Raw genomic sequence first — 13,541 nt, 5'->3', positions numbered from 1 at the left:
ATTGTCCTAGGATCAACATCTACACCAAAAGATGAAGTCGAGACAACCTCAACTTTTTCAAGCTTAGAAGCACTTTCGTTTCTTAGTCCCCCTGACATGATCTTTTCCTCACGCGGTTAAGCGTTAGAACGAGGATTAGGCTCTGATACCAATTGAAAGTTGCCTAGAGCGGGGTGAATAGGCAAGCGAAAACTTTAGAAACGAACTGGGTAAAATCGATTCAGCTGGTGTCAAAACTGGTTCAGCCGGTTTGCACGAGCTCAACTAAAGAATGAGATATAAACTAAATTGATCTCGAAATTCACCCAGTTAACTTTGGAAATTAGATGTTCTAGTTGATCCACAGGGTTCAAAGTAGTAGATCTGAGAAGGGCACTTCTCAAAATCACACACAAAAAATATATAAACAAATCTTCCACGGAATGGTGAGAGAACGAAGAACATGAACAAACACAATGAGGAAGAACACAAGAGACACAAGATTTATCCCAAGGTTTGGTCACACCACCAAGGTGCCCTACTTCCTCGTTGAGGTGCCCACAAAGAGCCAGGTCTCTTTCAACCCTAATCCTCCCTTTGCCGACCACAAAGGTCAATCCCACACACTAATCTTTGCTCAAACGAGCGGGTAGTACAAACTTTCTTGTGGTCTTCCACTAGATTTGGAGACTCACAAGAGACACCTAGTCGTCTAGGAGCCATAAGCTCCAAGAGTAATGAATCCACAAAGAACTTGATGTAGTACCAAAGCTCGAATAAAGAAGAACAAGAAGGATTTAGAGATGAAGCACAAAAACCGCAACTCTTCAATCTCACTCAAAGATTTCTCTCCAAATATTTGAAATGGGAGAGGCAAGAGGTGTGTGAGAGAGAGTAGAATATGTTTCTCTGGTTAGGAATGGAGTTTGAGTTGTGCTCTTGTGTGGGGGAGAGAGGTAGTATATATTGGTGGGGCTCCAAAACTAGCTGTTTTTAACTTTTCTGCACAAAAACCGCCTAAACCGGTTTCCATCAGACTGAATTCCGGTTTAGTGACCGACTGAGCTGGTCCGAAATCGGCTGAGCTGGTTTTTGAATACCAGCTGAACCAGCCTAAAACCAGTTGAGCCAGTATTTGAATACCAACTGAACCAGCCTGAAAACCAGCTGAACCAGTATTTTCTAGAGAGCAATTTTGGCCAAGATAAACTTAAAAAGGTTGTACTACATACTTTCACTAAGGATTAACAAGGGTAAAATAGAAGTTTTGGATCAAGGATTTTGAGCTTTAGTACCAACACCAACATTCTTTTTGGATCCCCTTTATAGTATGACGATTCCTATACTCAAGTTAAATAAAATATAATTAAGTAAACTCCTTGAGTCATTGGTGTCTAATGTGTGATTTCTCCATGGCGTTGCTTCATAAGGATCACAAACATCTTTGTCTCACCATTTGAAGCAAACACAAATCAAACCTTGTGACTTGTACCATTTCACCATATATGAGTTCAAATCATGGCTTCAAGTCACCTTACTAATGCATCAACATATTACAACTCTTCATAGCTGATTAGTTCATCGACTTAGTGCAAGTACTCTCTTCTTCACCTTAGCCATGGTACCTCGGTCCACAAGCCATCGCTTGGCCTTCACCTTCACTTAGTTCCTCGAAGCCCTTTCCTTGCTATCTTCACCCTATCAAGCCATTCTTGAGTCACATCATATTGAGCATCCATTGAGAGAATCATTTCTTCGATATTGTGAACCTTGCTTGAATGTCATCTAGATATAAATGATAAGATCACTCAAGCTCTAGTTTGATTCTCATAGAAGCATATATGGACTAATTGTAATATGGTCAAGCCAATTCACAATTCCTCATATCTTATTCACTTTGGCTTGATCAATCCTCTTAATCACTTCAACCTCTATTCTGATCATATTTATGCATAGTGATTTCTCAGGTCTTGTCCATATATTCAAACCAAAATAGAGACCATATTATATCCATTTGCATTGTCTCACTGGTTATTTAACCTTGTGTTGAACCTTTGTTCACTGATCATTATACAATATTCAAGTATGTTCATCATACTGAATTTCCTGTTCAACACTTAGCAAACTTGTTAGACCTTTAACTGTGTTGTTATCCAAATCACCAAAACCCACAAAAGGGATGAATGCAGTTTCATGTAGTCTAATCAAACGCTGGAGAAGACATGTAAAAGATACCAAATGTATGCCAATTGAAGATATGAAACCAATTGTAGTCTCTTGAGACCAATTGATGTCTTGGAATACTTGTGGATATCAGTGGAAGCTTATTGTCTTTCTCCGGGGACTCCATTTTCCTTCGATGAGACTACTACATATAATAGACTTGAAAGCAGGTATTAGTCTCAAATATTTAGATTATAGAGTAACCTCCTCCTATAAGTGTGCATACAAGTTTTGAATACTTGTATGAGACATGCACTTTGATTTGATATCAAGAGGGGCAAATTATCTATAATTCGAGCTTTGGCACATATAAGTTAAATGATACCAATTGAAACACAATTGAAGTATTATACCACTTGAAGAGTAGTAGTTGACATATACCAATTGATGTATCATTTACTTAGGAATGTTGAATAAGTTATGTGTCGTGCTTAGCTAATCATTTTAAGCCTTGTAGGTTTTCTTAAGAATATGAATTGAAAAAGAGCAATCCTACCATATGATAGACCTAGTATGCATGCATTTTTTAATCAAAATTAGATACCGATTGCAGTACTAGGTATGAAAGGTAAAACTAGATACAAGAAAGTAAGATACACATATCTAAAACAAGAAATACAATAAATCTAGTTACCTTAATCATGGGTGGGGAAATTTGGGTCCAAATTATACACTAACCCACTTGGCAATAGACTTGATCCAAAATGATGCATCCCATGATATACATCCCAATTTTGCCAAGTCTCCAAATTCCCCGTAATTCTTCGGACTTCTCACTTTCCTCTCGGGATCCAAATTTTCTTGGTGCTTTTCATGGTTGAAATAATTTATTTTGGCACCCAGATGCATTTGGCCCCCTTTCCTTTATTGGCTTGCTTGTTGGCCTTGATTGCTATCACCTTTCCATTCTTTTTCTTCTTAATCAAATATGGTGTAGCAGCCTTTTTATCCATCTTGTTGATGTAGGTGTTGGATATTTTGCTTGTAGGCTTTTGCTTATCCCCGGTCTTCGCCTTGCATTGGAAAGACTTGCGGCCATCTTTGTGACATAGCCTACAAATCAGGGTTTCATAGGCTTGTTCACTCCCGCAGTGGTGTTATCCTGAGGAGGTTGGATTTGTTTGGCTTTGTCTTTCTTGTCATATAAGGACTTCCCAAGGCGAGCCATTTCTTGCTTTAATTTCTCATTCTCCATTGCAATCTCGTCCGAACATGTTTCTATAACAAAATTATTAACAAGAACTTGATTGTAGGGGTTAGAATCATCAATTAAATCAAAGGAAGAAGTAGAAGCATCTTTCTTAATAATGTGTATTTCAACCAAAGATACTCCTGGGGTGATACCAATGTTTTCTAGCTTAGTCGTTAGCTCATTATTATGTATGCTAAGAATTTCCATTTTCCCTAGCAAATTTTTAATAGCTTCTTGAGAGCTAGCTAACTTAGCTTTAAGTTTTTCATTCTTTTTAATAAGGCCATCATCGGTAGCAGTGGATGGAGCACTAGACTCTAATTGCTCAATTTTAGTTGATAGCTCAAAATTCAAGTTTGCAAATGTTTCAAATTTTTCTAGCAAAACTTTATAATCACTTTGAGAGCTAATCAACTTATTTTTCAAGTTTTTAAGTTGAGCTTTTTGTTTAGTGCATACATCCTGAAAAAATCTTACGACTTCCGCAAACTCATCTACGGAGGGCTTTCCCTCACCTTCATCATCACTACTGCTATCATCACTAGAGGATGGAATACTCATTTTACCTCTTGCCATAAGGCACATGCGTGATGATCGTAATGAGCGTGATGAGGAACGGTGGTTGTGCGTCCTTGGGGGTTCATCTTCGCTTGAAGAGTCATCCCAAGTTTTGACACTTGTAAGCGCCTTGCCTTTGCTCCTCCCTTTTGTGGCTTCGGCCATATCTGGACAACTGTCCCTAAAGTGGCTCTTCTCCCCGCATGCGAAGCATCCTCTCTTTCTTTGCTTTTTCTTGTCAATGTTAAAGAGAAGATTCTCGACCTGCAGGGGCACACCCATTAGATTAATCTTGTGGATCATCCCCATTACCTTTCCGATGCGTTGGATTGTTTCTTCATCCTCGGAGGATGATGTTGATGGTTGATTATCTTCATCATCACTTTCTTCTTCTTCCTCTTCATCACTTGAGGAACTTGGAGTGGGAGCCTTCTTTTTGCCTTTTCTTTCATCACATGCAAACGCATATGGTCTTGAAGAAGTTGGATCCTCTTGTCGACCCATTTTTCACGACATCTCAAATTCTGCATATGGTCTTGTACTCATTTAAGACTAGGCAATGTTTTTGCTCACGGACATTGGATGTGCCATCATGGAGCTCATGCAATTTTAGCCAAATCTCATTAGCATTTTTAATGTAAAAATTTGATTAAAATATCCATGCTAAGAGATTCATACAAACAATTTTTAGCTCTAGCATTTAAATGAATTTCTTTTTCCTCACTCGTGGTGGGTTTCTCGGGATTCTTGGGTGGTTTCATCCCGTCATGAGTGACTCTCCAAACACCTATATCAACGACCTCTAGGTAACAAGCCATTCTAGCACTATAATATGGGAAGTTAGTGCCGTCAAAGTGTGGTGGCCTATGGGTATCCATCCCTTTCTCTAAAAAGTTTCGGCTCTTTTAGCGGTGAAGCTAAAGCTAAAGCGTTTCAAATGAGCCAAACCAGGCTCTAATACCAATTGAAGGAAACAATGATGCCTAAGAGGGGTGAATTAGGATTCTAAAACATCCTCTAAACTAGGCCACAAATAAATCCCTAGAGCAAAACCTATGCAAATAAACAATCTAGAATGTGCAAACTAGGTTTTGTCTAAGTGTTGCTATCTCTACCGCAATGGCTAAGTTTCAATTTTTAAACAATCTAAGTATAAAGACAAGATTGAAACTTAAATGCTTAATATAAATGTGAAAGCTAAAGAACAAGGTAGAGCTGCAAACTCTCGTGGATGACGTCATTTTTTTACCGAGGTATCCGGAACCACGCAAAGTCTCAACTAATCCTCATTGGTGCCCCTACGCAAAGGGTAGCCTACGTGAGGGATAAGCACCACGAACCAGTAACTCCGTAGAGAGCCGCGGGCCTTCTCCACACGCAAGTGGTGCTCTGCTTCCGGCTCCTCTCAGACGCTCCCCGTCGTCTCCACTATCGAGCTTCTAGCCAAAAATGTCGTGGGCCTCGTTCCCACTCGTACACGGTGGCAGTCGTGACACAAACACAGTTGTCACGGTCTTGCAAGACTCTCACCCCACTCGGTACAATTACAACGGCTCGCACAAGAGCCAAGGGGTTCGATGGTTTTTCTAAACTCACTCAACTAACTAGGGTACACCTAGAGCAAGTGCTAAAGCGGTCTAACTAACCTAAGCACTTCGCAAAGCACCTACGCTAATAACCGAGTAATTCTATTAAGAACTTGGGTGTATGAGCACTTGGAAATCTCTATATTATGGCTTGGTATGTTGTTAGGGCTCCCACACATTGAAATGGCTGGTTGGGTGGTATTTATAGGCCCCAATCCATTTCTAGCCATCGAACAGAAAGCGACAGCTTTCTATCGACACGCGCACCGGACAGGGCACTTATCATTGTCTGGTGCCTGCCACGTCAGCCGACCGTTGGGGTCTGTAGCAGTCGACCGTTGGATTCGATTGTTAATTAGGCTGTTCGGTGCACACCTGACAGTCCGATGCTACATCAAAAGGGCGCCTGTTGTGGGCCTCTCTGCGTAGACTTTTCGGGTGTCCCACCGGACAGTCCGGTGCACACCGGATAGGTACTGTGCACTATCCAGTGCGCCAGCAGGGCGCTGGCTGACTACCCACTTCACGAATTTGTTCGTTGATTCCTTGGGCTTCTTTTGTTCTTGAGTCTTGGACTTCTACTCTCTTTTATGTCTTCATTTGAGGTGTTGCATCCTCAGTGTCTTAGTCTAATCCTCTTTGCATCCTATGAAATATAAACATAAACACTAGCAAACACATTAGTCCATAGGTTATGTTGATGATCAAACACCAAAACCTGATTGAGCCAAATGGTCTGGGGTCCATTTTCCTTACAAGCTTTTTAGGACTTAGAACCTTTAAATTGCCTTCAAGTGGACCTGTGCTCATACTCATATCAAAGTAGTTAATCCATGTTGGTTTGTTGGACACTTAATCACCAAAACAAATAGAAATGGCTATCTAGCACATTTCCCATTCAACCTCCCCCTTTTTAGTGATTCATACTGTCGGTACCCTGAAACTAGGGTACCCCTTACTACTGTATAAAGACGTGGTACCCACATGGCTATCTTTAGTCGCGTGGTAAAGGAGCTGTATGTGGGACCAGGCCATGACTCGCCCCAGCCTCGGGCGACTACTATGGGCCAGCAATAGCGCCTGACCCCACCACATGGGCAGGTTGCAACAACGCTTGACCCCACCCCATGGGCGGGTCCAGGGCCACCACGTGTCCAGAGAAAGTGATATACTCCAAGGCATCAACAGTGAGTCCAGACCCCCATGGGAGAGTGCCGGACCCCTGTATATATGGTCCAGGCCTCCAGGTTTGGCCTAGGACCTCCACGTGTGCGAACCGGACCCCTAGAATGGGATCCGGACCCCCCGTATGGGGTCCGGGCTGCCCATAGTGGGGTCCCAGGGTTCCAGGACAGAACATACTTGGGCCTTAATCAGGACCCAAGCGGAGTCCGGAGCCGACACGTGTCCAGACCTGATCTGGTAGGATCCGGACCTTATCACATACACTCCTGCTCCCCGCCCAGGCGGAGACTCGATGCTGCCACGTGGCCTACTGTGCACGGTGTAAGACAATGAGTGGAGCCTGACATAAAGCCTCTGGGCTACGCGCATCTTGGCATTTATTACGGATAAGACGTGTGTCTGTCCATTCCTGTGACAGGCGGCGCGCCCAGTCCACGTTGCGTGGGCCGTGCCATTACTCCCGCGTTACCAGGAAAAGGGTTACTACCTATCAATGCTCCATGGACTGCAGCCATCATGACTCCCGCTGATTACTCATGCGTTACTAAGACAGAGGGAGCAACACAGCGTCCAGTAAAGATCTTGGTGTGTTGTCAGCATTAATTATTCACATAATGTATTTCTTCCATTATGCTTCTGGTCCCACATGTCGGGGCTCAGCATCCTTGTATGTGCCTCCCTTGAACTATAAAAGGCAAGGCACACAGCGTTACAAGGGACACGCTCAACTACACTCAATACAGTTTACACACAGTGGAGGTAGGGTATTACGCTCCGGCGGCCTGAACCACTATAATCCCTCGAGTCCTCTTGTGTTCATCCGAAATTCACCAAACAGGCAACCGCTTAGGCCCCCTCCTCATCTTAGGATTAGAGCGGGTGCATTCCGCCACCCGGTTAGAGGATTTTCCCTCCGTCATTTGGCGCGCCGGGTAGGGGGCTTTGGCTTTAGGTTTTTTGCCTGTTTTCTTGCTCGACACGATGGTTCAGATCGTCGAGCACCGCGACTTGTCTCTCGAGGACTTCCTGATGGAGGAAGGGGTAGCATCTTCCATGCCACGAGGCTCCAACCGCCCTGCGCCTAGTGCTGCTGCTATGCACGTTGCGCGGCAGCACACGCCCGCGCAGACATCCAGGACTCTGTCAAGGGCTGCTCTTGGTGGGGCGTTGTCTACGGCCAGGGATTTGCTGCGTAACCCTCCAAGTTCCACGGCCTCGCTGGGGGCCATGAGGCAATGGTGCGAAGATGTTGACCGACTCCTCGGCATGGCCCATCCTAGCTCGGCCAGGTCCAGGCCTCGATCATTTCGGCGTCAACGCGAGGCGTCAGCATCTGTGCGCTCACCCTCGGTGAGGGGTGCACAGACTAACGACCTGCGGGCAGAACTCAACCGCAGGCGTGCAGGCGAGGATGCTCGAGTCTCTCTAGAGAGGTCGCGTGAGCACCGACAAAACTTCGAGGGACGCAACCTCGACCAAGACTTCACTATAAGGGATGCCCGAATCCAGGCGGGTGTCCAATTGGTCGGCGTGGGCTGCGCCGCACTAGCGGATCATCTCCGTGCGGTGACTTGGCCACCCAAGTTCCGGCCACACCTGCCAGAGAAGTACAACGGTACATCAAACCCGTCGGAATTCTTGCAGGTCTACATCACCGCCATTACGGCAGCTGGTGGAAACACTGCTGTAATTGCAAGCTACTTCCATGTAGCCTTGACTGGGTCGGCCCGGACCTGGCTCAGGAACCTCACCCCGGGGTCGGTCTACTCCTGGGAAGAGCTCTGTGCACGGTTTACAACAAACTTCACCAGTGCTTATCAGCAGCATGGCCTGGAGGCTCATCTCCATGCAGTGAGGCAGGAACCCGGGGAGACTCTCTGGGCTTTCATCTCTCGTTTCACCAAGGTACGGGGGACTATACCTCGCATCTCTGATGCCTCCATTATCACTGCTTTCCGACAGGGGGTGCATGATAAGAAGATGTTGGAGAAATTGGCGACGCATGACGTGGAAACCGTCACTACGCTCTTCACTCTGGCCGACAAATGTGCCAGAGCTGCTGAGGGCTGTGCATGGCACTCGGTGCTGCAAACCGGAGTTACCCAGACGGACGGCTCAGGTGCCACCACCCAGGGCGATGGCAAGAAGAAGAACAAGAACCGCGGTCATGATAGGCCACAGTCTGGTGCTCTAATCACTGTAGCTGCGGCTGGCGACCGGGACGAACGCGGCAAGCGCCCACGGCAACAGGGAAGTGACAGTGCGTCATGCCCTGTCCACCCCAACAGTCGCCATAGCGCCTCGGAATGCCGAGAGATCCTGAAGCTCGTGAAGCGCATCAGCGAGCGGCGCGAGTAGGCCTCCAAGGATGGCTCGCCGCCTCGACACCGGCCTGGCAAGGAGAAGGTCGACGAAGGTGACGTAGCCATGAGAGAATGGGACCTTGGGTATCAGGCCCCCGAGCAAGTCCTCAAGGACATCCTCACTAGAGACTCCGACTCCAGTGACGACAGCGACCGCCGCAAGAAGTTGTACGTTATGTATGGCGGAAGCTGGGAGCTCACCTCCCGCAGAAATGTAAAGTCCTTGCGCCGCGAGGTCCTTTCGGCGACTCCAGGGGTCCCAAAGGCAGCCCCACATCAGCGGTGGCGGAGCACCACTATCTCCTTCGGGGCATCCGACTGCCCCAAAAACATGGCAAGGGCCGGCATACTACCTCTCATCACCGCCCCTGTCATCGCCAACATGAAGCTGCATCATGTCCTGATTGATGGTGGGGCTGGGCTCAACATCATCAGCCATGCTGCGTTCAAGCAGCTGCAGATCCCAGGATCCTGACTGGGACCCTCTCGCCCATTCTCCAGAGTGGGCCCTGAACCGGTGTATCCCCTTGGGAGCATCGCACTCCCAGTTACATTCGGGACTGAGGAAAACTTCCGCACTAAGAACGTCCAGTTCGACGTTGCGGAGGTTAACCTCCCTTTCAATGCCATCATTGGCAGGCCGACCCTGTACCGGTTCATGGCCATTGCCCATTACAGGTACTTGGTCCTCAAGATGCCATCCCCTGCTGGGGTCCTCACCGTGCGGGGCGACCGCCCCGCTGCGCTTGCAGCTGTCGAGAAGTTGCATGCCCTGGTGGCAGAAGCCGCTCGCTCGGATGACGGGGGGAGGGACCCCTCGACTTCCTGTACCAAGACGCCTGCTAAGGTGCCTAAGGTGCAACCATCTGGAGCAGAGTGCGTCCCCATCAAGACCATCTGGCTCAGCGGGATTCCTCCCAGACCACTCGTATCACGGGCAATCTAGAGGAGAAATAGGAAATCGCGCTCGTCGCCTTCCTCCAGGCAAATGTCGACGTATTCACATGGGAACCGTCGCAGATGCCTAGGATCCCCAGGGAGGTGATCAAGCACCATCTGAAGATCCACCCTGATGCCAAACCGGTGAGTTAGAAGCCTCGGAGACAGTCCATTGAGCGGCAGGATTTCATCCGTGAGGAGGTCCGGAAGCTACTACGTGCTGGCTTCATCGAAGAGGTCCATCACCCAGTATGGCTGGCCAATCCAGTCATCGTTACCAAGGCTAATAGGAAGCTTCGGATGTGCATCGACTACACCAACCTCAATAAGGCATGTCCCAAGGACCCATATCCACTCCCACGAATAGATCAAATCGTGGATTCTACCTCCGGGTGCGACCTCCTGTCCTTCCTAGATGCTTATTCTGGTTTCCATCAGATCCAGATGTCTAGGCAAGATAGGAAGCATGCCGCTTTTGTAACTATGGATGAGCTTTATTGTTATGTTGTAATGCCTTACGGTCTGAAAACGCCTTGCCAACATTTGTACGGGCGATGAGTAAGACTTTTGGTGACCTATTTAGGGACAGGGTAGAGGTATACGTTGATGACATCGTGGTCAAGACTAAGAGAGGGTCGACCCTAATGGAAGACTTAACCCTGGTCTTTGACAAGCTACGAGCAACACACACGAAGCTGAACCCAGAAAAGTGTGTCTTTGGTGTCTCCGCAGGGAAGTTGCTAGGATTCCTGGTTTTGCACCGGGGCATTGAAGCAAATCCAGAGAAGATCAAAGCAATTGAGACAATGAGGCCTCCGGCCCGCATCAAGGATGTCCAGAAGCTTACAGGGTCACTGGCCGCCCTTAGCCGCTTCATCTCAAGACTAGTTGAGAGGGCACTGCCCTTCTTCAAGCTATTGCGGAAGTTCGGCCCATTCTCTTGGACCGAAGAGGCAGAACGAGCCTTCTAAGAGTTGAAGCAGTACCTTGTGTCCCTACCAATACTGGTGGCTCCAGAACCAGGGGAGCCGTTGTACTTATACATTGTAGTGGCTATAGAGGTGGTGAGCATGGTGCTGGTCACCGAAAGAACGGCACAACATCCTCAGGGGGGTAAATAAGTTCTCTTAGGAGAAGGTGGTGGTCCGACCACCACAATGTTGATGGAGGGCCAGGAGCTTGAGGACTCGGGACCAACCGCAGAGGTCTGAACCATCCAGAAGCCAGTCTACTACGTCAGCGAAGTCCTCCATGAGGCAAAGGCCAGGTACCTTGAGACACACAAGCTTATCTATGCTATACTTGTTGCGTCCAGAAAGTTGCGCCACTATTTTCAGGCACACAGAGTTGTGGTGGTGACCTCCTTCCCATTAAAGGCCATTCTCCACAACTATAACGCCACGGGCAACATCGCCATGTGGGCAGCGAAGCTTGCCGAGTTCCAACTAGACTTCCAGCCTCGCCACGCTGTCAAGAGCCAGGTCCTCGCTGACTTCATCGTGGAATGGACCCCTTCCCCAAGCGTTCCTGGGACTCCGGATCCCGATTCGAACCCCACACCTACGGAGCCTAGGGCTTCGGTCTTCACCGAGCCCCACTAGACGCTCTTCTTTGACGGGTCCGCTCGCCAAGAGGGTGGCGGTGCTGGAGTGGTCCTCATCGACCCAAGCGGAGATCAAGTGAAGTACATGGTGCACCTTGAGTTCAAGGCCACAAACAACATGGCAGAGTATGAAGCACTCATTTTTGGCTTGACTATGGCCCTATCCGTAGGGATCCGCCAGCTCCTTGTGAAGGGGGACTCCCAGCTGATTATCAAGCAGGTCCGTGGAGAATGTAGCTGCAATGAGCCCAGGCTCGCAGCTTACCTCCTCCACGTACGGAAGCTGGAAAAGGATTTCATTGCCCTGGAACTGCAACATGTTCCTCGGGCTAACAACTCAGCAGCAGATGAACTCTCCACGAGGGCATCAACTTGGGCACTCGTGCCCGAGGGCGTCTTTGAAAGATGGCTGCTGAGACCTACCGCCCAGCCTGCCAAACCGGGCGAAGGGGGTGAGACTAGCACCTCGAAGATAGCGGTCTCGGTGGCGTTCCACCTACAGAACCCACCAAAGATTGTGTGTGCTACAGAGGGCCCTTCCAACCTCTTAGCGCCACAACCAGTAGCTCAGAGTGGTCCCGATGCATGGATCTCTGAGATCAGGGACTACCTGAAAGAAAATATCCTTCCTGAAGATCATGTGTCCGCAGAGCGCATAGTGCAGTTGGCTAAACGATACATGGTGGTAGAAGGGGATCTATACCGTCGTGGCGCCAACGACATTCTCATGCGGTGCATCACCCTGGAGGAGGGTCGTGAGCTACTCGCGGAGATCCATGGAGGAGAGTGCGGAAGTCATTCATCATCCCGTACACTGGTTGGTAAGGCCTTCCGGCATGGCTTCTACTGGCCAACTGCTCTTCAGGATGCAGCTGAGTTGGTAAAGCCCTGTGAAGCATGTTAGTTCCATGAAAAGCAGATACACACACCGGCTCAGGCTCTGCAAATGATTCCACCCTCCTGGCCATTCGTCGTATGGGGAGTGGATATCCTGGGGCCATTCCCCAGGGCTGTCGGCGGGTACCGATTCCTCTTCGTCGCTATCGACAAATTCACAAAGTGGCCAGAGGCTACCCCTGTGGTCAGTATCACCCAAGGTGCTGTTGTTGCCTTCCTCAAGTCGATTGTCTATAGATTTGGGGTCCCAATCCGTATCATTACGGACAACGGGACCCAGTTCAAAAGTTGGCTCTTCCAGGAGTATTGCGAGGACATTGGCACCCAGCTCTGCTTTGCGTCTGTAGCTCATCCCAAGAGCAACGGCCAGGCTGAGACGGTAAACACAGAAATCCTCAGGGGACTCAAGACACGCACCTATGACTGCTTAAAAAAGCATGGTGCAAATTGGGTCAACGAGCTTCCGTGAGTACTATGAGGGAACCGGACCACACCCAGCCGAGCTACCGGGGAGACCCCGTTCTTCCTGGTCTACGAGGCTGAAGCCTGTCTTCCCCCAGAAATCATTATGGGCTCACCACGGGTCCAGTCTTTTGATGAATCTATGCAGGAACAACTACGACATGAGGATGTGGACTTCATCAACGAACATAGATGGCGAGCGGCGATCCAAAATGCACGGTACAACCAAGCGCTCAGGCGCTACCACCAGCGGTTTGTGCATAGTAGGGAGCTCAAGGTCGGGGACCTAGTCCTAAGGCGAGTACTGAACCGAGAAGGGCTCCACAAACTCTCCTCCAGTTGGGAAGGACCCTTCAAGGTGACGGAAATATGCCAACCCGGGTGTGTCCGCCTTGCCACAACAGAAGGAGTACCTCTTCCTAATCCCTAGAATATAGAGCATCTCCGTAAGTTCTGCCCATAGAAGCAAAACTGGGGGTTGAGTTTTCTTCCTTTGTAACTAGGTTGCGCATATGTGTACGTCAATCCGGTGAGGCCCGCCCTCGTAATCATAG

The sequence above is a fragment of the Zea mays genome, chromosome 7 (assembly GCF_902167145.1).
Source record: "Zea mays cultivar B73 chromosome 7, Zm-B73-REFERENCE-NAM-5.0, whole genome shotgun sequence".
Classification (NCBI taxonomy): domain Eukaryota; kingdom Viridiplantae; phylum Streptophyta; class Magnoliopsida; order Poales; family Poaceae; genus Zea; species Zea mays.
The sequence above is the reverse complement of the archived record's forward strand: the minus strand, read 5'-3'. Positions refer to the sequence as shown.